Source organism: Cryptomeria japonica, chromosome 4 (genome assembly GCF_030272615.1).
Source record: "Cryptomeria japonica chromosome 4, Sugi_1.0, whole genome shotgun sequence".
NCBI lineage: Eukaryota > Viridiplantae > Streptophyta > Pinopsida > Cupressales > Cupressaceae > Cryptomeria > Cryptomeria japonica.
The window spans coordinates 195,817,977-195,842,436 of NC_081408.1; the positions used below are offsets into that span (position 1 = coordinate 195,817,977).

At 35.4% G+C, this 24,460-nt stretch overlaps 1 long non-coding RNA gene across 1 annotated transcript in view; it reads right to left on the bottom strand.

Moving 5' to 3' along the window:
• LOC131076293 (uncharacterized) overlaps positions 1-15,081 on the bottom strand; it is a 37,737-nt gene extending 22,656 nt beyond the window's left edge. The window contains exons 1-2 of the long non-coding RNA XR_009113343.2: positions 14,915-15,081; positions 12,004-12,681 (exon numbers count right to left, since the gene is read on the bottom strand). This is a non-coding gene — a long non-coding RNA (uncharacterized LOC131076293). The remainder of the gene's footprint in view (positions 1-12,003; positions 12,682-14,914) is intronic.
• Positions 15,082-24,460: the final 9,379 nt, after the last annotated feature.

A 24,460-nucleotide genomic window follows, 5' to 3' on the forward strand; every position in this document is an offset into this window, starting at 1 on the left:
GTTAAGGGTGTAAGCACATTTGGATTTGGTTATAAAATGAACTTAAGAGAAGGGATTAGTTTTGCATTGAAAAAGTAAGCATATCATGTAGTTGGATGATAGTGTAGAGTGGCATCTCATAATGGTTAAATAATCAAATAGAATGCATATAGTAACGAAAGGAAGTATATGAGTTGCATTTGTTTAAGATTAAGGATTAATTGATGATAAGTGTGGTAATCAAGTGAGTAGAATGTTATTGCTTATGATAGTTGTAATAAGTAATGACGTTAAGGTACCAAAGAGAGATAGTTGTAATGATTGTGATGTTTATTCCGCTTGCGTATTTGGTTAATGAACTTATGTGAAATGGTTTATGATCTTATGCTTAAATGATAATGAAGGTTGATTCATATTGCATAGATGATATGATGTGTAGCATTAGATGTTAAATTTTTTTTATCTCCATTTAGTATGCTAGATGCTTGGTTTCTCTAGGGTATTTTGGCGGGCATTACAAAGTAGAAACGGGTTTAGAGGGCTGTTGTAGGGTTGGGGTCGGAAAAAACCCGTCAATGCCTTCAAAGGGTATGAAAGCCTGTCGGAGGATCAAAACGGAAAATGGGAGAAAATCAAAACAAAGGAATGGCGACCCAAAAAGATGCAGAAGCTAAACGGAAATTCCAAGGAAAGAGCCTCTTTCTTTAAATGGGGAGGTGAGTGGCCTGCCTTCAGTAGAGTTAGAAAATGGTGTGAAGAAAACTAGAACTTTAAAGTGGCTTTAAAAACAATGCAAAATGGGTTCTTTCTAGCAATAGCCGAAAATAGTTCTAACAAGAAATGGGTCCTAAAGAATGGACCTTTCTTTATAGGAGGAAAAGGGATATATTTCTGGGACTGGGAGCCAAACTTTAATCCCCTCAATGCAAACATGGAAGAGATTCCAATCTGGATTAGGCTGTATAATCTCCCAAGAGAGTATTGGAACGAAGACACCTTTGAATTAAATGGTAATAAATTGGGTTTTTACATCATGGTGGATGAAGCTATAGAAAAGAAAGATTTCAGTATGTATGCTCGAATTTGCATTAGCTAGAAGCCCCATACATCCCTGTCAAAAGTTGTGGAGATCAGAATGAATGTTGGCTATTGGCAGCAACAGATAGAAGTGGAGGAAAATTTGGAATACTTTAAAAGGTGTAAGAAAGAAGGGCATACGGATGATCTCTATATAGTGGGATCCAAAGGAAAATCATTAGAGGACAATCGATTGATAGATCAACTTTTAAAGATGTCAGATTGCATAGAGGAGCAAGGAAAAAAGAATGAAGAAGGTCAAGGTATAGAACCAGATCAAGGAGAGTGTCCTTAGCATGTTGTCAATATGCAAACAAACAGAGATATCATTTTGGGGAATAATTGAAAAATTTGCAGGGGAGTATGGATGTAGACCAAGGAAATCGAATGGAGAACTTGGAGCATGTGCCACATGTTTCTGCAACTCAGACAAATGATGGAAATGTTGAGGATCAAAGAATGATGATTAATGATGGTATTTCCCCCGAAGATGGTACAACCAATAGATGAGGTTCCTGATCATCAAATTAGTGGCAATGAAGTAATGGTTTCTTTGATGGGAGAGGCAATAGAAAAAGTCATGGAAGCGATTGGGACAGAAGTTTTGAGTAAGGTTAGAAATGACCAAGGTCAAAAAGGGCATTTCCCCCTAGAAAATTTAGGGTTGGATTCAAATAGTGGCAAGGAAAACCTGATCGAATATGATAAGGGAAGTAAGGAATGGGATTCTTCGGAAAAAGAGGAAGATTGGGGTCTGGTGGATGAGGAAGATATAGTGGAAACAAAACCATTGAGCAAACAAAGGCAAAGTCTGGAAAAATCAGTTTGGGGGAAGAAAGGTCGAGAGGGAGAAAGTTTAATAGGAAGACTTGAATTAGTTGGTTGTGCCAAGGGACAGTGCAAATTAACAATAGGGAATGGGGGCCCCCTTCATAAATAACAATGAAACTTTTAAGTTGGAATGTTAGGGGACGAAATGCCCCTGACAGAGGCATTTGATCAAGAGAGGTCTTGATCAAATGCGACCCGATTTAGTATTGATCCAAGAATCAAAATGAGGGAGCTCAGAAGTTGACAATTTACTCAAAAGTTGGAATGGTTGGAAAGGTTCTTTTGTTGAGGCGGTTGGAGCTGCTAGGGGACTTGGTTTTTTATGGAACCCTGTCAACATGAATTTAGAAGATTGACTATCAGCTAAACACTAGAAACTAGTTAAGATTCTCACTCTTTTAAGCCTAAATTGTGATTTCTTTGTGATCAATATTTATAAGCCATCTCTGAATAGGAAGAAGATTGAGGTTTGGTGACAGATTTCAAAGGTTTTAAAAGATCTAAATGATGCTTTGGTTATTCTGGGGGGGGGATTTTAATGCTACCCTAGAACTAGCGGATAAATTAGAAGGGAGGATGGAATTAGGTGATACTCAAAGAGCTTTTCAAAATTTTGTTAGTAATGGTCTGTGGGAAATTAAAACAAACAGGGGTGCATTCACATGGTCCAACAGGAGGTGGGGAGCAAGGCAAATTCCGGAGAAGCTGGATAGGTTTTTTGTGGGAGAAAATTGGGAGACAAAACCCCTCATCTTTGAGGCCTCCATCAAATCCTTGACAGCATCAAATCATTTCCCAATGGAGCTAATAATTCAGTTGGATGGGATCCCAGTTCGAAGCACTTTCAAGTTTGAAAAAATGTGGTTGAGAGGTGACAAGGTTAGAGAGTTGATAGTACAATGGTGGAATGAAGCTCCCACAGTGACTGGTAAGAAGGCCTTTATTTTCTTCAAAAGACTTCAATACATTAAAGGTAAACTTAAGGAATAGAACAGAATCAGCTTTGGAATTTTTTTTGAGGAAAAGAAGCGTATTGAGGAAGATCTTTCTAGTGTGCAAGATAGTATTATGGCTTTAAGGATGTCTGAGGAGACATATTGGTTAGAAAAGGATTTGAAATCAAAGTATTATGAAATTTTGGCCCAAGAAGTATATTGGAGGCAAAAATCTAGGGAATGTTGGTTGAAGGAGGGTGATCATAACACAATTTTTTTTCATAATTCAATAAAGGTCAAGAAATCATGGAATAAAATTACAGAAATAAAGGATAGAAATGATAATGTGCTTACAACTCAAGCTGAAATTAATAAGGAAGCGGTGGATTATTTCAAAGAATTATTGTCAAGTCAAGGGGGCAATAATGCAAAGCATAGAATGGAACTCCTACAACACATCCCCAATTCAATTTCGGATAGACAAAATGAACTCTTGTGTAAACCAAACTCTTTAGAGGAGGTCAAAAAGGCGGTTTTCTCGATGGTGGGAGATAAGGCTCTGGGGCTGGATGGTTTCCCAACTTTCGTTTTTCAAATTTTCTAGGATTTGGTGGGACGGGAGTTGAGGGAAGTGGTTGAAGAATCTAGGGTGGAATCTATGGTGATGTAATGTCCCCTTCTCAGTGATGTTCATTCAATAGTCTAGTGGCCTATTCCGGAGACCCGTAGGCTATTTGGAAAGGAGAATTAGGGTTTCCAACTTTTGTGGAGTTCTGCAAGAGCTTTTTAGGGTTTGTTAGGAGGGAATTCTTCAATTCTGCTTATGGTTTCCTTATGGGTTTTCCATGAACTCCAGGGTGGCATAACATGCAATTGATTCTACAGTGAAGTGTGAACTTACCATTTTTAGTAAGTTAGGGTTTGGCTGTTTGGATGGTGCAGTTTTACTAAACTTTCCAATCTCTTTCTCTGGGTGCGAAGATCATGTTTTTCGGAGCAGTATTTCAGGACTTACTATTTTTAGTAAGTGGCAGTTTGAGCATCTCTATTTTTGGCAATCATGGATAGGGTCCTAATTCAGTTCAATTCAGTAGTTTTCATTGCACAGCTTCATCCTTGATTTTTATGATAATCAGTGTTGGAGTTATAAGTTATTTAATTAAATATTATTTCCTTATCCTAAGGTTTAATATTTAGTTATTTTATTACTGATTAATGCTATTGAGAATTGTGTATAATATGATTTTCCTAAGTCTGTTAGGCGAGATATTTGTGTCATGGAGGGGGACGCCAAAGTGAATGTGGAGACTTTATTTGTATTTAACAAAGTGTTTTTTCATGCCAAAATTGTGGTCCCCTTTGCTAGGCATGGTTTTGACTTAAGGGGGATGCCATACTTGGGTCCACCTTGGAAATGAAATGCAAATTAGAAGGGGTGAATTTGGAGGCAATTAAATTTGAATTTCAGACTTGGAAATCTATTTATGCAGGTGCTTGGCCTCTCATTTGATCATCCAGAGAAATTATAATGTTATGCTGTCAGAATGACTCTAAAATTCTTCGAGGGTGAAAACCTCCTAGATTTTCCTTTGCAGTTTCGAGTGTGAGACATCACTCCTAGCTGTGGTTCGATTTTGTCAATTGCTTGGTGTTCCTATAGATTGCATTTGGTGTGGATTTGAAGAGTTGTTTGCTGCTGTGTTTTGTTGGTGTTGCTGGACGTGGTGGCTGAAGCATCATTTCATTCATATCTCCCTGCCTATTGAGCGTTGCATTCTGGGTATTGCCTCTATCTTACCATACTCCCTGGGCGATATACTTCACCAATTTGCAGACTGGGACGAGGTGATTGTGATTTTTGGTTGCACATTGAATTCTACAGCAGGCCGTACCATTCGAGAGGTGTCTCGGGTTGCATGCATCACGGTTGAAGCTTCCATTGTGCTGGTTTGAGGTTTGAGATAGTTCGCCTTACTTGTTAGTTTCATTTGCTTCAGTTTTGGTGTGATTTGGAGTGGATTGGAATGAGTTGTGAGCATTTTCAGTGTTGCTGGTCCAGTTCTGGAATTGTTGTTATTTTATATCAGACTTGTTATTTTGTGATAGTGGCTTGAAATCAGCTATAGATAATTCTTGTAATCTTGTAGTACTTCATTGTAATCATCCTTGTATCATTGGTTAATAGTACTAACCTCTATATTTGAACTTGAAGTGCTCATTGTAATCCCCACTGCATAAGTGGAAGAGGCTGGCTGGGCCGCCTTAGTGTTTGTAATTCCAGTTTGTAACTTTTGTCCTCCCGCTGAAATGTGCAGTAGAGTGATAGTTTTATGTATTGTCCTCCTGCTGAAATATACGGTAGAGTGATAGTTTTATGTATTATCCTCCCGCTGAAATACGCGGTAGAGTGATTGTGTTTAAGTTTCTTGTTGTTTCCCTTGGCTGGTTTACCGCCAAGAAGTTTAGTTACTATCCTATTGGATAAGCAGAAGGGGTTGGCTTGTCGCCCGTGCATTGTAATTTCAGTTTGGTTTATGGTGCTAACAATCCCCGGAACACCGTATGCACCCTCCCAGATTGGGCTCTTGGTGAACAAAAGGTGGAAGGGTTCCCTTTCAGTTGTTTTGGATTATTTCTCTAACCTTAACGGGTTATTGTGTTTGCTCTATAAATCTCATTGAAAAAAAATAAAAAAAATTAAGGGGGTTTATTACAGGTGCTAAGAGAGTTAAATTGCACCTTGGTGGCTTTGATTCCAAAGATTGAAAATGTGAAATCCTTTGGTGATTTCCGTCCTATTTCACTTTGCAACGTGGTGTACAAAGTCATTGCTAAAGTAATGGTGCAAAGATTGAAGTCAATTTTACCAATTTTGATTTTTGAAGAGCTAAGCAGTTTTGTCCCAAACCACTCAATTGTTCAAGGCATAATTATTGCCCATGAAGCAATTCATACAATCAGAAAGTCAAAAGTGGAACGAATGCTCGTTAAACTAGATATTAAAAAAGCTTAAGACATGGTGGATAGGCAATTTCTTTGGCAAATCATGGAGAAATTTGGTTTTTGTTCCAAGTGGATTGATTGGGTTAGAAGTTGTATTAACTCCCCATGGTTTTCAATTCTAGTAAATCGAAGTCCGCAAGGCTTTTTTCAAACTTCTAGGGGTCTCAAGCAAGGCGATCCCTTATCGCCTTTCCTCTTCATCATTTTGGCTGAAGCATTGGGAAGATTAATTCAGAAATTGAGAATGGAAGGAAAGTGGAAAGGTGTGAAAATTGCAGCAGGTTTGGAGGCTACTACTCATCAGCAATTTGCTGATGATACGATCCTATTTGGAGAATCTTCATTAAGGGAAGCTAGATGCATAAGAAGGCCCTAAATAATTATCGTGATGCTTTGGGGCAGTAGGTAAATTGGTTGAAGTCACAGGGCTTATTTTTTAATATGCCCTTACAAAACAAAGGGAGATTGTTAGAATCCTGAACATTAAATCGGGATGTCTTCCTGGACACTTTCTTGGAACCCCCCTCTTTGCTAGTACTTGTAGAGCTAAAGTTTGGAAAAAACTTGTAGATTGTTGTGTGCGAAAACTTGAGGGTTGGAAGAGTAAATGGCTCACATCTACTAGCCGAATCCTGTTGCTTAACTGTGGTATCTGCTATACCAATTTTCTTAATGATGCATCTAAAGATTCCTAAGAAAATCATACATCTCATAAATCAACAAATGAAAAAGTTTTTTTGGAATGGAAAGAATGAGCAAGACAAAATCCCGCTGTAGGCATGGGATAAAGTCTATAAACCAAAAACGGTTGGGGGTGCAGGTTTGAGAAATTGGAGCCTACTTAATGAAGTGATGGGTGCTAAATTAATTTGGAGAATTTATGTAAACCCCAATCAGAAATGGGCTAAGATATTGGCGACTAAATATCTGGACTCTCAAGAAAGGGAACGCATTTTCTCTATTCAAAATCCACCAAGGTGCTCGGCAATATGGAATTTCATGATGTCTTGTAGAAGTCTTATTACTAATCACATAACTTGGCAATTGGGGAAAGGAGATAAAGCTGAATTCTGGAAGGACTCATGTGAAGGCTTTCCCATTATGGGTGATGAGTTGAGTTTGGAAGAGGTAAAACATATCACAGAGGAGAGATGGGAAAACAAAGTACAAAACTATGTGGAATGGACAAGAGAGAATGGGACTGATGCATGGAAATGGAAAGATTTGCTGGATTTTCATCTTCCTCAGCAACAAGTGGAGCTCTACAAAAATGCATTACGGTCTAGAACGCCCCTCTTTTCGAATGCAGAAGATGAAATTAAATGGTGTAACGCTAAAACGGGGCAGTATTCAGCCAAAGTGGGCTACAAGCTTTTGTTAAGGGAGATGGGGGATGCCTCATGGCCTTACAATTTATGTTCGAAAGACTACTGCTTGCCCAAAGCAGGCAGGCACCTTTGCATGGCTTGCTTTGAAAGAGCGGATTCTTACAGGAGATTGACTTTGTCAGCTGGGGTTCCATGGCCCCTTTTGGTGTTGTTTGTGTAAAAAAGATGTAGAAAATGTAAATCATTTATTACTCAATTGTGATCTCGCTCAATATTGCTGGAAGCTATTAGTGCAAAAACTAAACTAGGTGTTACCTTTCCCTTCAAAATTAATTGAGCTTTTTCAAAGTTGGCAGGGGGAAATCTCCAAATCGGTGTATTCGGATATCTGGTATATTGCTCCCTCAATTGTGATTTGGGAGATTTGTAAAGAAAGAAACAGGCATATCTTCCAAGCGAAAGAGCAGTCTTGCAAAGAGAGTATGGAGTAGGATTGAGCATGCGATTTTAGAAGTAGTGAATGTGACAACACCAAATCATAATTATAAAAATTTTCCTTTCAACATGGAGGATAAATTGTTACAATCTAGATGGCCTCTTTTGAAGTTCAAGCCCATTAATGGGCTTGGTAGGGTAAATCCTATTTGTGCTAAACAACAAAGTACAGAATGGAGTAAACCAGCAGCAGGGTGGATAAAGATAAACTTTGATGGGGCGTCATGAGGTAATTTGGGGATTTCTGGAGCAGGATGTATTGCAAGAAATGAGAATGGGCAAATTCTAGCCAAAGGAGCACAACGTTTACCAAAGGGAACAAATAATGAAGCTGAGGCGCAAGTTGCACTCTGGCAATCACATTAGTAGAGAAACTTTCGGTCACAAAATTACATTTGGAGCGTGACTCGAAAATTGTAACGAATGCAATCGCTAAAGGGGCCTCACATTGTTGGAGAATTAATAAAATAATTCAAACTATTCGGGAAAAAATCAATAATTTGCAAGTTTTCAAAATCTCGCATATTCAAAGAGAAGGAAACTTGGAGGTAGATGCTTTGTCCAATGTGGGGGTGTGAGCTAGACAACCAAGTAGTGAAGTGGTGGGAGGACAGTAAGGAACACGTGGAAGGAATTTTTAAAATTTGCAAAATCTTTTTAAATATTTTGTTTGATTGTAATGGCATGTTTTTTCACTCCTTGGGACAATGCAAGGTTGGGCTCCCTGTGTGTGTTTATCGCACCCAACGATAGTACGCCGCCATTTTGTGCTCGCCTACCTACATGGAGGTTTTTGATGGGATGAGATGGGGGTGGCACGTATGATGTTTTCATTGTTTTTATAGGGGCTGAGATAGACGTCCTCGAAATGAGGATGCATTTATAGCAAATGTGATAGGATTTTCAGTCGTGGCCTTTTTAGTGGATGCAAGGCTGTCATTCACTTCATAAATTTGAGAAGCGTTTTTTAGAAGGTGACAGAGGGTAGAAGATAAACCAGATAGACGACACCCATGGAAGCGAATTTCTCACTTCATTCGATTAAACAACAGCTGGCCTTCTTTGGCAAGGTTTCGAAGAAGAGGCTGGGAGGCATTTTTAAGTTTGATGATGACCTATTTTTGCAAATTATTGAAGCATTGTTGGGAGAAGAATATCTGCTTTCTGAATTTCGGTACCGCACCAACATGGACATCATTTCCATGTTGGTGGAGTGGGGTTTGAAGTTTGGGACGGAGGACGTAGTGTGGGTTGCGAAGGCATGTGTGCTTGATCACTCTTTGTGTGGTCTTACATCTTTAATGGCTCGGGTAGTGGTGGATCGTGGGTAGCGACGACCCTCCGGTGAAGGGATTATGCCTGTGAACAATGGTGTTGATGCTAAATCCATACCCTTCTTGTTGTGGAGGGATAATGCAAATCAAGAGGCAAGAACTGAAGAAGTTCAACTTGGCTGGGAGAACCTGAAAGATTTCATCTGGGACAAGGAAGTGGAGTTGCGCAAGGCCAGGGAAACCAAGAAAGAAGCGGCCAAGAGGACGAATTTTGAGCCAGAAGACTACTGGATTAATGGCTCGGGCAAGAAAAAAATGAAATTGTGAAATTTTAATTTCCATGCTTTGTTGTCATAGTTTTGTAAAAGTTTTGTTATAAGACTTCTGCAAGGGGTGTGTACATGTTGTTAATCAGGGGAACAATAGTTAAAATAGTTTTTGGGTAGTTGGGGTAATTTGTTTTTACAAATTTGTCAATAAATGGTATTGGGGTTAATCCCCTTTCGGTTTATATAGTTTTAAATAGTATGTTTATGTATTTGGAATTAATTCCTATGCTGGAGGTAGGGACTAAATAGTATGGACTTTTTAGAGTTTAATTCATCATTTTGGATATTGATATATGTACGTTGTTCTGAAATATTAATACAAATATAAACTTTACATATCAAAACAGAATTTATGTAAACAAATTTTTAATAATAATAAATTAATAATATATATTAATATTATTCTATTATATTATATATTATAATTAATTTTATTAATATTGTATAAACTAAGGCTTAAAAATATTACTAGACATTAAAAATATTAAGAAATATATATGTGTGTGTGTGTGTGTGTGTGTTGTCTCATATTCTTGATTTGAGGCTGTAAATATGTATATATCTATGTTACCCCAAGTTTCCGGGGTGGGGACGACAATGTACGGAGGACGAGGTTCCAAGATGGCAAGGGGACAGCAAAGGGGACGGCGATATAAAATATAGGAAAATTTTTAAATATATAGGGAAATTTTTAAATGTTGATATGAAAACATGGATAAAGCATGCATATATACATTATATTCAAATGAAAACATGGATATAGCATGCACATGAAAACATTATAGAACCTTAAGTTTTAACATACAACATTTGTGTTCAAAATTCATTGTCAAGACTCAATACTCAATAATACAATATGCATTCATTAGTCAGAAATTAGAATTCATTGTCAATATGTATGTGATATTAAAAACCTAACATACAAAATGCCCAAAGGCTACACTGCTGCCATATAGTTTCATTTTCAAAATATCAAAAAACAAATAGCATAAGATTTTGAAATCATGGCAAATGCAAGGATTCCAGCAAAATCAGTCTCCAACATCATGGCCTTGCAAGGCTGCCATGAAGTTTCCACTTGAACATTCGGGATGTAAGGGTTGTAAAGGAGTACAAAATATTAGTATTCGCAGTGATTAAAGGTTGCAGTACTTCAACTTTAAATCTGAATAAACACCTTTGACTGTAAGCATTTCCTGTATCAACAATATTTATTGCTGAAGAAGCAATATAGCAAAATTACCTGATCAAAATTACCTCCCAAAAATTTATTAAATGTCTGATCTGTAAATATAATGCAACATGCCTTGCAAATGTGGGCAACCGATAGATTCAAATATATAATAACTTATTTACTGAAACAAACTGAACAAAAATGGCAACCATCGATATTTCACTATCAAAATACAGTAAATCCCCCGTCCTCGAAATGTACTATTGCTGAGGTGTGGGGACCACAAAAAGAAATATAAAAAAAAAATTAAGCATTGCAGTCTTTTTACTTTTAAAAGTGCTGGGAAAAGAGGGACGTCTGGCCGTCCCTGGGATGGTTAGGGGACATTACAGGTGTCCCCAATCATCCAGAGGACAGGGGGGGACGTCTCCTTTGAGAATCACAGCCATCCCCAAGTTTCTAGGATGTTTCTCGCAGATTTTGCAATTTTGGGGACGGGGAGGAGACGTCCCCTGGCCATCCCCACGTCCCCAGTACGGGGACGGGGGATTTTAGCCCGGGGACGGGTCCCCAAGTAACGTAGGTAATTAGAGTTCATGCTCTATAGGAGTTTTCCCCCTCTGAAGTAGCTATCATATGTTGTTGCCCTGACTTAAGGTTTGATCATTTGTGAATACATTGCATATTTCTATTATTCTATGTGAGGTTCCTAACATTACCCAGCTTGCATCAGTTAGACGCCCAATGACAGGTAAACACCCACAATTTGTTAGACAGGATGGCAGTCATCAAATGTCCAGTGCAGACTAACTAATATACATGGTTCGTGCTTGATCTTGGCCCTTTGCAAATCCTTCATTCTCTGCACTCTGTTGTTGTGGGCCTATATTGTACTCTTATCACAACTGGCAGGATACTAAGGGAAGTACATCCTATGAACTAGTTTGTCTGATTTGTATCCTTTGAAAGTTTATAATTAGCAATCTAATTTCTGGTGTCCCATCAAGTCACCCACTTCTGTTTTAACATGCTTGTAACAACAAAAGTTTTTTAAAATAAACAAAAGTGATACATGAATGAAACTAGACAAGTAATACAAGCACAATAATCATAAAATCAGCCATGCAAGACTGCAAGTTTGTTACATCAGAAGACTTCAAAAAATTGAAAGCTTAGGCAACAATTACAATTACAATATTCAGGCCAAAGGGATGCTTCAATTCAACCTGAAAGTTTATCTAATGCAGACAGAAATCTTAAATGTCAGTTATGCGTCTGTTTATTACTTAATTTCTTAGCCTAGTACATAGTCATGACTTAAATTTCCACATATTGATTCACAAAATCTCACATGGGGAATATGATGCCAGTTCCAGCAAAAATTGCGATGATAAACATCCAGTCAAAATTTCAGAAGATTTTAGAAATATCAGTAAGCAACATTCTGAATTGAAAGTATTTCTGAAGTTTCAGAACCAGTTAGGTTATGCACAATACGAATTATCTTAATTTTAGAAATTTCTCAAATTCTGGGATGACATGAATCTTAATATCAAATACAAAACTATCAATGCATACCTCGAGAGCAAGACTGAATAGCTTTCTGAGGAGTTCAGCCCTGATGAACCATGTTACCACCTTTGAATATTGACATGCTTTGGCCTCCAAACAAACAAACTGGTCAGCCACACAGAGTTGACTGGTTACTGTCGTAATTTTAACTAGATGTGGAACATAATGACTTTGATAGTAATTAGGCACGACTCCTTCGGGACATCCTGTGTGGTAAAACATACTGCAACAATAATGCAACAACTGAGCTGACAGAATTGTAGACCGAAGCAAACCGCTGCTCTTGCAGAGACCAAAAACTTCTGATAGTCACAAGAAAGCACTGACAAACAGCTGAAAGTATACCCATTTAAATAACCAAAAAAAAATCTGCTGGGCAAATTGTGGCAGTCATGAAACACGACTAAAGTTCTTTGCAATAAAAATTGCAAGATCAGACCAGTTCACTATAAATAGCCACATCTTTACCCCCTATTGGCTAGTAATAATCTTGAGCCACCATTTTCAATTTTATGTATTCTTTTAAGAAAAAATTGAAATGACCATCCTCTCTGATCCACTAAAAAGCCTGGAGATGTTCAAAATTCAACCACATTAAGCATTGCCTCCGGACTATGAATTTGTCGAATTTGACCAAGTAACTATAAATGCCCCCAAGAAATCATTTTACTTGATATGTTGGACCTGCAACATATTATTCAATATTAGCAACCATAGGCCAAGACTAAAATTACAGTGTCATTAGAAATCCTAGAAAACTATATTTTGCAGTGCAATCTAAAAACTCCAAAAGTAACCAAAATCTCCTTTCATTCAAATTATAATTTAGTTTCTACAATTTAATTTCATGTAAATAAATAGCATAAAATTAGAATATTACAGCCAATACTCCTTACATATTAGTCATAATTAGAGAATCCTATTAGAGTTTAGACCATAACAAACTCTTTATTTCTGTGCGCAGTCACTTTATAATATTATAATCATATATCTGTAGGAAAGTGAGATGCTTATTGCAAAATGATAAACTGAAAAGAAGACTATTTGCTTTTGATTGAAGGATCCTGGAGGAAAACATAAGCTTTCCTGGATCCAAGGCCAGAAAACTGACACACAGATTCCACCAACCCGTCATTTTTTTCTGATAAAAACGATAAAAGTTCACTATCTGGCATGCAACTATTTCTTTCACCCCATTAACAATGTATGTCCAGTTCTAAACACTGGCACCAAATACAAATGACGCATTGTCTGGAGATAAACTAAATAAATAATACGCATAGCGTTCATTACAGTAAAACAGACCCAGATCAGAACTATCAATTCAAAATAGAATAATAAAGCAAATGTCAAGAAAATTTAGGCGATAAAACCCACTTTTGCTTTCTTAGGTAGGTAAATGCCAGTTCCTTTTAGTAAAACACGCTTAAATCAGAACTGTCAATCCAAAATTGTTTCAAAAAGCAAATGGTCATGAAAGTTTAGGTGATGAAACCACTTTTGCTTTCTTGGGTATTGCAAACAATTCATATAAATATAGTTCTGGGTGCTGCGCTGATTTTCAAAAGTCAACAAAATGAGCCTATTTCAGGAACCTCAAGGGTTGGACTTGGGAGTCAAACCTACACCTCACTTATCTAAGCGAGCCTACAAACCAATTTTTCTCGATCTACTAGAGTAAACTTCCCTTATATTTATAAATTATAACAGGCATAAATAGGGCTAAACAGTATAGCCCAGTAAGTTAATTCCCATACATGATTTCAAACTCAGTTTGATCATTCAATATTTTCTACATATGTGGAAGCCAGGTCATGAGACTGGATACCTGAATAAATCACATGATTTCGTGAGATTTTTCGTTGATGAGAAAAAATCTTTATGAAAAGTTCGCTAGAAATTTATTACAAATGAAACGGCTTCCAGTTAAATTCATAACAGCAGTCCAAGGGTTCTGGTGTGCCGGAAATAATGTCGCTCGTAAGACCATGATTCAGGATTGAATCCTCTACCCACATTAAGTCATCCCATAAATCCCAGTGGACAGGTGATGAGGTTGTGTAGTAACAAATATGTGGTACATAGTTCTAAATCTTGATATTGTGGCTCAAGCTTCACAGCCCATGTTAAAGGCGAAGCATTACACCACCCAAGATTGGCCAAGCAACAGCAAAATTCAGAAGACCAACTCGACACATCTGTACTTTGGAGCACTGTACCATATCATCAGTTTCCTTTTCTCTCTCATTTTCATAGCCCCCTGTTTTTCCATGCCCATTTTTCACTTTCTTGCCAAATCAGCCTATTTATGGAGTTAAGTTTGTAATCCAACTCTCATTTGGCTCCTCATCCTGATGATGAATCCGAAACATATTCATTTTAGAAACCGTACAGTTTAAATCCAGAAGCTCTTACTGTTATCTTCATGTACTAGAAAACACATTCCTACAATTTAACCATTAGATTCAAAGTTAACTGTCTTTTTCAAAAAAATGTCATAGAACAACTCCATTCTTTTCAAATAATTGAACTACATCAAAGAATTTTTTTCAAATAATACTGCTATTTCCCGAAATTCATCCATATCTTACTATCTTTTTACTGTCCTTTCAAATTTCTCCATATCTGTTAAATTCCACTGTTCTTTTTTCAAATCTAACTATTTTTTTTCCAGATCTTTAAGTTTCACTGTTCCATCAAGTTTCGGGACATCTGGTAAATTTCCTTTATCTTTGAAAAATACTAGTTATTTCATCGTCTTTTTAAAACAATCTAACATCTGGTTTTTCCAAATCTTTCAAGTTCTATCATTCTTTACCAACACTATTTTACTACCAACCATGTTATTGGAAATCTCCCAAATTGCAATGTTTACAGCGAAAAGATTTATAAAGAAAGGGCAGAATTCTGTGCCTACCTGATTGATTTGAAGGGTTGCCCCGTTGCATTAAGAAATCGTAGAAGCATCGCCATTATTGCAGAGGGTTCAAAAACTGAAAGTAGAAGGTATTATATATAGTAATATTACTATCGCCATAAATGAACTGTCCATGTGTTGCACGCTGATTTACTTTGATTGTACGGGAAGAGACAAAAGAAAGGTTCCATGTAGCCGCTTTTTTTGTTTTGTTTAGTAACTATATATAATTTATTATATAGCTTTTTAATTTTTATTAATTAATTTAATTTTTTTTTAAATTAATATTTTGAATCAAATTTTATATTTGAAATGATAATTTAAAATATTGGTATTGCCCATTCAAAATTATTTATATGTTTTATATTATTGTGAAAGATCAATGAACGGGAAGAGACAAAAGAAAGGTTCCATGTAGCCGCTTTTTTTGTTTTGTTTAGTAACTATATATAATTTATTATACAGCTTTTTAATTTTTATTAATTAATTTAATTTTTTTTTAAATTAATATTTTGAATCAAATTTTATATTTGAAATGATAATTTAAAATATTGGTATTGCCCATTCAAAATTATTTATATGTTTTATATTATTGTGAAAGATCAATGAACGGGAAGAGACAAAAGAAAGGTTCCATGTAGCCGCTTTTTTTGTTTTGTTTAGTAACTATATATAATTTATTATATAGCTTTTTAATTTTTATTAATTAATTTAATTTTTTTTTAAATTAATATTTTGAATCAAATTTTATATTTGAAATGATAATTTAAAATATTGGTATTGCCCATTCAAAATTATTTATATGTTTTATATTATTGTGAAAGATCAATGATTATTTTTTATGATAATTTAATTTGAAATTTGATTTTGATTTTATAATCTATTATACACACTTTTTAATGATGAGTTTTTATGATGATTTAATATATAATTTGATCTTGATTTCATAATATAAAGTTCGATTTGAAAACGTTGATTTCATAATATTTACAAAAATTTTAATATCCATGAATACCTAATCAATCATAAACTATCAAAAAAACTTAATGCTTCATATTTATGAATAATTTTTAAAACAATTTCCTATTCTAATGTTTGTAAAATTTCTTGTGAAATAAATTCTATTATTCAAAATTCTTTAAGATAAATCCTCAAAATAATTATGATACTACTTAATTCAAATATTGAAGTTTTAATGGAACTGACTAAAGACAAGATAATTGTCATATAAGACAACCATATACAAGCATCTTAAAGACTTACAAGTGATAATGTTGAAGTTTTAATACAAATGGCTAAAGACAAATAATGGTCATATAAGACAACCATATATAAACATCTAGAGACATAAGATGGTGACTATAATAGTTGAATAAATACGACCATAAAAATGATTGAGACCACACATTAGATAAGATCCTAAAACATAGAGGGGGTGAACAATTCAAATAAAGATTCATAATCAAAGCCAAATAGAACAACAAAACAATATTAAATATTGAAACAACCAAACCCTCATAACTCTTTTCGTATTTTTCATTCTCTATAAATATTTTCTTCTCTTTTAAATGATGTAACACTAAGAAATATTATTAGTCCCTGTGGTGGAATTATAGCACAAGGGCGACATTTAATTAGTGGTTAAATGTTTTAATTTCAAACTAATTAAAATTCTTTTTTTTATTTTGATATATTATATTTTCACTAAGGAACTGGGGCTTATGCTCTCTAAGCACATGGGAACTGAAAAACACAATTAATGGTTGAAACTTTTCCTTTTTGTTATAAGTTTTTTCGGGCTGGTTCCTTGGTAATCTTGCTAAGGCTCTTTTTGGATGAGATTGTTTTCAAAAAAATATAATATTTTTAATTTTTTTAAATTTTAATTTTTTTTCTTCATAAAAAAATTTAAAGATTCAACTATTTAATTTTGAGTCAAAAGTCTTCAACCCAAATTCTATAAATAGTAATTCACAAGAACCCATCTCATGAAAATTAATTTTTTTATAATTTTTTAAGACATCAAAAAAAACTAAGAATAATTTATTGATGGAAAAGTATACTATTTAAAAATCTATTTTTAATAGCTATGTGATTTTACCATTATAAGTGTGGAATTCAATCCTACTTCAACTCACGTGTTTAAACGATGACCATATATACTCCACATTTTAACTCACACTAGTGATGGTCATCTCACTTATGATTTTCTTTCAAAAGACTTGGTTAAATGACATTATTTTTTTTTTAATAAATGTAACTTAAAATTTAATTTAAAAATATATCATATATCTAAAATTTTACAAAGTATTAGTATCATATTATGATTTAATAAATAAAATAAAAAATATAATTTAGAAAGGTAAAGTAGGGCATAAAAAAAATTTGGGGCAATGACTACAGCACATGCATGAGCCTACAATTTGTTGAGATCCACATTATCAAACTATTTTTTTCTAATGTATTTTTTGGTTTGAGTAAACGTTTCAATTTTACTTTTGTTTTAAGCTTTTAATAGAGGTTTCACTTTTCTTTTTAACAATTTAAAATATCCATATGTTGTTTGCCATGTGATAAGAGTTAAGAGTCATTATAAAGAAAATATTATTTCAGTGATTATTATTATTATTTAATAATATTGACAAAACACTTCAATTTTACTTTTTGTAGTGAATAAAGAAGATATTATTTTAGTTATTATTATTTAATAATAATGAAGTCAACCTTTCAATTTTACTTTAGTTTTAAGCTTTTTATTATTTAATAATAATAATAGTGGCAAACACTTCAATTTTACTTTTGTTTTAAGTTTATAATAGAGGTTTCACTTTTCCTTTTAACAATTAAAAATGTTCACATGTTTTTTACCATGTGCAAGAAGTAGTGAATAAATAAGATATTATTTTAGTAATTATTATTTAATAATAATGAAGTCAACCTTTCAATTTTACTTTTGTTTTAAGCTTTTTAATATTTTTTTAGCTTTTCTTTTTTACATTTTAAAATAACCATGTGACAAGAACTAGAGTAATTATAAAGAAGATATTATTTTAGTAATTATTATATTATTTTAATATTAATCTTATTTAATTTTAATATATATAGTTGAATGGTGATAATTCTTTAATAAGTACATTTTTTTTTTGTACTAAATATCGAGAGTAAAAGGGGGATTACAAGAGTATCAAGGAGGTCCAGCCTCCAACCAAAAAAAAGACAATCAGAGAACTTAGAACAGCATAATTATGAAAGAGTTGGGCGAGCCAATGCCAGCCATCGCAGAACTACAAAAAGAGTCTAAGCATAACTATCTCTGAGATACAAAAATCGCAGAAGCAAAAGGGTAAAGACAAGAGCAACGTCAACGTGGGATTCCACCCACATAGTCCATCCTTTAGATCCCTCCAGCCAAACAACCTTCTTCCGATTTGTGCAGCTTGTTGAGGGCCTCTTCGAAAGTAGTGTGGTTGTCTATGACCTATTCATCATTCATTGCATAAATAAACATAGCGGTGTGCCTGTCCTTGAGGAATCGGAGAAACTTATGTCTTTCGACATTCATCACAAAACAAATATGCACAGCTATATTAAAAAAAGTGAGTGAGTCTACGGAAAAAGTGAGTCTACGAAAAGATTCAGTAAGACATCTGCCATTACCTTGAAATTTATCTTCATTTCTAAGCTTCCAAATAAACTAGAGGATATAAGATGACAAAATAAGCCAAAATAATAATAGCATTATATATACGAGTTATAGTAAATAAATTAATAAATTATAGATTTTGTTTTATTTTTAATTTTTTTAAGTTTGGTATTTTTTTTAAAGGTGAAAGTTGAAATTTAACTATAACAATTTTAATATAATTTATTTATTTTTTAAATATTTTATTAGAAGTAACATTTTAATTATTTAAATTTAATTTATTTCAAAATTAAAAATTATGTACACTAAGATTTATAATATATTTTTTATTAATATAGAGTTTATCTTTCCATTAATGTCAATATTGTTTATATTGAATTATTTATATTTTTAAGGTATATATTTTTTTAATATTTTAATTCTAATAAATTAAAATTTCATTCTATTTTTATAATTAATTATTTATGGACAAATATTTTTCGGGTGAATTGGCTCTGCAACTTGTTCTGAGGCCAACATCACACGAGTCGAAGCCTGGCAAAGGTGGCCTTCCTTGGCCCATACCCTTTGCATTTACTAATCCCTCCCACCAAGCGTGGGAGAGAGTTTATGGGAGATGTTTCTATTGATGGCAACCCCTATTCTTAGGCGGAGCCATTGGAAGGGCACAGCAAGAATTTCCTATAGGTGCTTGTCAGCTCTCAAAGCAAATCGAAGGGCACTACTCATTTTCTAGTGGAGCAATCTGTTGTAGATGGATTGCAAGCGAGAGACCGAGGAAGAGGTAAGGAATCTTCCAATGCTATATTAACCATTATGCCTAATTCCAAAATGAATGCTTTATTGCATGAAGAGAGTGCTAGATTAAGAGATGTTGTCATTTTCTTAATTGTCTTAGACCACAGTAAAACCAGTTCTAGAAGTTATTTGAATAGTTGGCTGCAGAATGTTTGGGTTAATAGGTTAGGGTTTCATTTCAATTTCTGTCGCATGATCCATAAAGGTTTATACATTATCTTTTTAAAAGATATGAATAGTCAGAAAGAAGTTGTCAAAAAGAAATTTTGGTATGTTGGTAATGGTTGTTTTTGAGCCATAGGGTGGACTCCTAAGGCTAATCATGAAGAAATCCTTGCCCTATCATGCCCTAGATGGGTCACGGTGAAAAATGTTCCTCTTGTTCTGTGGAATTGGATCCCTAAGGCCCTGGCTTCTATTGGCAATGTGATAAGAATGGACAACTCTCCATCTCTCCTCCCTCACATGAATGCAAGATTGCTCATCTCCATTAAACCCGGGGTTGATATTCTGAACGAGATTCAGTTCGAACTTGATGAGGAGGCATTTGTATGCTTAATAGAATACCTTGACAACATTAATGACTGCTTTCTATGTAAAAAAGAAGGGCACATCTAGAAGAATTGCCCACTTTTGGGAAACACTAAAAAATAAGTCTTCTAATGGTAAAAAATTTCTTCCCCTATCTAATCATAACATCCCTAGTTGAGGTGATAAGGTGGGTGATAACTCTCATTATAGTGGGCCTATGAAGACCCTTGATTTCTTCCCTCCCTCTACATCTCAACATAAAGATGTCTCCCCTTCTAAAAGAGACATAATCAATACAATTGATTTTGGGCATTATCCCTTTGTGAATAAGGGTAATACCATCTCAAAGTTGGATGCTCTTCATGTTGAGGTTAAGGAAGCTGCCAAAACCTCACCCAATCACATTCTGGACAATATTATTGAAGTCATGAATGGAAATGATGCTTGGGACTCTCTTTCTAAAACCAGGAACTTGAATGCTCAACAGATTGTGATGGAAAAAATTTTAAAATGATGGTTACCAAAAAATAATTGAAGATCAAATTAATAATTTTGATCTGTAATCCCTGCCAAATCTGTGGGCAACACCTTAGATAACCCTTCCCCTAAGCCCATCCTTGAATAGTGCAAGGATGCCAGTGAGGGGAACGACATTTCAGTTAGCTGCCATAAATCTTAGGAAGACTTTCATTCCACCACTTGTTATAGTTCTGGTTCTAGAACCCTCAATGCTTCTCCAGATCTGAATATTGGTGGTTCCAAGGCATGTGCCCTCACTTGCACCCTTGTTGGGCAAGATGTTGAGATAGAGGAAATGTTACCCAAGGTGTTGGGTCGGGTCTAGGAGGTTGTATGGAAGCAACTAACTACAAAGACCCTCTGAAGAAGGGTCATGATGATAATAAATCTAGTGAAGACAAGAGATTCTCTTGGGCAGTTGTCCCTTACTCTAAAGAACCCAACCAAGAAGTGTTAGTTGAAGCAATGGAAGCCTATTGTATCCAAAAAGCCAGTGCTAAAAAGGTGAAAAATAAAAAGGGAAGTAAAAAAAAGGAAGTCTCTCAAGACTTAGGAGTTGAACAAATTTTTGAATTCAAAAGGAAGAGGGGTAGGCCAAGTAACTCTATTGCCTCTAGGCCTAGCAAGAAAGGTAAACCTAACCAGATACCTGAGTGCTTTAAAACCTTTAGGGTACCTATGGATACATATTCTTGATCCTTAATGACAGAGTTGAATTGTGTATCCTGGAATGTTAGGGGATTAGAATCCCCTGACAGAAAATATGTAGTAAAGACATTCCTCAAACTGTATAAGAACACTAATGTGTTGCTTCTCCAAGGGATTAAGGTTGTTCAATTCTCTCTGGACAATCCACCTGAAATGTATATGAAGAGATGCAGAATGTTTCACCACTAAGCATCAAAAGGATAAGAGAGGGGCAACCATCCTGATTAGTCATAAATGGAGGAACTCCATAGTGAGACGGGGGTGCTCTCCCTACAATAGATTAGTGTGGGTGATTCTTAAGTTTAATTAAGTGGAAATTGGAATTGGATTAGTCTATGCTTCAAATGACTTCAGAGAGAGGATTGAGCTTTGGAGATGGGCCTCTCAGCTAGAAGAGGTCCCTTGGTTGCTTGGTGGAGATTTCAATATAATAGAAAGGCCCTCTAATAATATGGGAGGTTACAAGTTTGAGTGGAAAGCTAATGAGAAGTTCTATTGGAACAGAATGACTAACAAGCTGAAGCTATTTGATCCCATGGTTGATAAGGAGAGAGATTGCAATGATATTTTGTTCTCATGGTGTAATTTATAGAGAGGCAGCAAAAGAATATACTCCAGATTGGATAGATTTTATGCCAACAAAGAGGTGTTTCGCTTTAAAAGGAATGATTCAAGAAATGGTGTAAGGGTTGTGCCCTACTCCCTCTTAGACCACCACCCCATTCAAATTGTGGTCTCTTTAGGAAGTGTTGAGAGGGGGACAGAGTGTTAAAAAGATAATTTTATCCTGAATTTTAGGTTGCTCCCAGATGATGATGTCAATCAAAGTGTTCAATAACCATAACAAGTTGTTGGTGTCCAAGATAGATAAGTGGAACCACATGTTAGTAGTTGGAGGAAAAAATTTCAAACTATTGGGAGGAAGAAATCCAAAGACTCCAAGAGATTAGGAACTGAGTTGCATGACTCACTATCAGTTGCAGAAGGACAATGTCAAATAAACTCTAGGAATGAAGCCTTGGTTGAAGCTGTTTGGTACACTAGGGATGCTCTTAGAAGGTTGAAACACCACAAGATTCAAGGTCTCAAGACTAAGGCTAGGTTAAATTAGGTGGATCAAGGGGATAAAGGCACTAGATTTTTCTTCAAGATGCTCAAGAATAAATAAACTAAAGAGAAGATTGGTGATATTTGGGTAGAAGGTCAAACCATCTCTGATTCTAATGCTATCCACAATGCATTCAAACAGTTCTACTCCTCCATGTTATGTTCGGAGGACAATAACTCCCATAAGTCAAGGTCAAAATCAATTCTATCGTTCCTAACATGGTGAGTAGGGATGACGGTAACAGGTTAAGCAGATAAATTTCAATGGAAGAGATTGTGAATGCCATCTCCTCTCTTGGCAATGGCAAATCCCCCAGGCTTGATGGGCTTACAATTGAATTCTACAAGAAAAACTCTCAATGGATTGGTGAAGTGTTGTTGAGGGCTTACAAGGAGGTTATCTCTGCTAGATCATTGGGCATGGAGATCAGTAGTGGTCTCATAAAGCTTATCCCTAAAGAGGGTGATATATCTCTACTCAAGAACTGGAGACCTATCACCCTCTTGAATGTTTCTTATAAAATCCTAGCAAAAGTGCTTACAAGAAGGTTGGAAGATATTCTTCCCAAGTAATTAATCATACCCAAAGTAGTTTTGTTAAGGGGAGATATATTTTGGAAAACCTTGTTACCTGTTGGGAGGCCATGAATTGGGCGAAAGACTCAGTTCAACCCATAATTATTCTTGTGCTTGACTTCGAGAAGGCCTGTGATAGGATTGAATGGAACTTTGTCTTCATGATGCTAGAAGGTTTGGGTTTCTCTAAACATTTTTACAAGATGGTTAGAACTTTGATAATTGATGCTAGTGCTTTTGTTGAGGTGAAAGGTCTTAGGTTTGAAAGGTTTGGGCTCTCTAGATCTATAAAATAGGGATGCCCCTTAGCCCTTGCCCTCTTTGTCATTGCAATAGATGCAATGCACTACCTATTGAGAAACAGTATTTTATCTCCCAAGGTGAAAGGTTTATCCCTGCTGGACAAAGAGGAGATGTCCAATGTTCAATTTACAGATGACACAACCATTATTATTGATCTATCTGAAGACAATTTTGCAGCTCTGATGGAAAAGTTGGACATATTTTGTGGGGCCTCAAGGAGCAAGATATCTTCGGCCAAGTCAATTATGCTTGGTTGGGACCACCAACCTCCCCCTAGTTTGGCAAATACTCTATCTTATGGGGTGGTCCAGATCATCAGGTCAAATATTTGGGCATCCCTTTCTCAGTCAATCCCAATCTCAAAGATATGTGGCTTTGGATTAGAGAGAAAATTGACTCCAAACTTAGAAAATGGAACAAGCATTTTCTCTCCTTAGCAAGAAGGGTGCAAGTATGTCAAAAAGTCCTCTCTTCATATAACATTTATTATGCATCTACATGGTTGTTTAGCAATTATCAACAGATTCATATTCAGAAACAAATCAAACACTTTCTTTGGTTAGATAGCAAAGGCAAGAAAAAGGTTCATGTTGTTAAATGGGATTGGTGCACTATAAGTAAGTCTAAAGGAGGGATTGGCCTGAAAGACCTTCAGATTCAAGGCATGGCATTGGATTCTAAATGGATCTTCAAGGCCTTAGAAGTTAAAGAACCATGGAAGGTTTTGATTAGATATAACATTGCTTAATCAATCCCAAAACAAGTTGGAGGCTTTTGTCTTTGGATGATTTGGTTGCAGGACATTTTGTTGTCAATCTGTTGGGTCTCAAATCAACAGATTGGATTGGTTCTAAGGAAATTCCAACTCCTATGATCAAACCCTCCAATTGACTTGGCCAAATTATAGAGTGAACCTATTTGGTTACTAACTCTCTCACTTTAGGCTCTGCAGGACCTAGGCGGGTATACCTACTCACTGGTTGTTCCCTCAACTAATGCTTTTTATAGCAGATTTAGTGTCTTGGTCTGACTTCCTCCTATCTCAGAATGGCATAAGTTCCTAGGATGGAGATATAGCAAATGAGTTCAAGATTGTTCTTGTAGAAGCTATTTGATCTTTGTGCTTGAAATTTATATATACACTATTGCTAATTTATTCTAGAATTCCTACTCAGCTACTCCTATTACTTTTAATGTGAAAGTATGAACTGATGAGTTGTATTTTATAGATGACCGGTGCCTTTCTTTGTTGTTTGGGCTACAAAGTCTTTATATTTCTTTACGATTTATTGTGTAAACTTATGAGACAGTTTTGAAACCCACCCCCTCTCGATGAGTCTATCAGTTACTTTTTCTTAGGA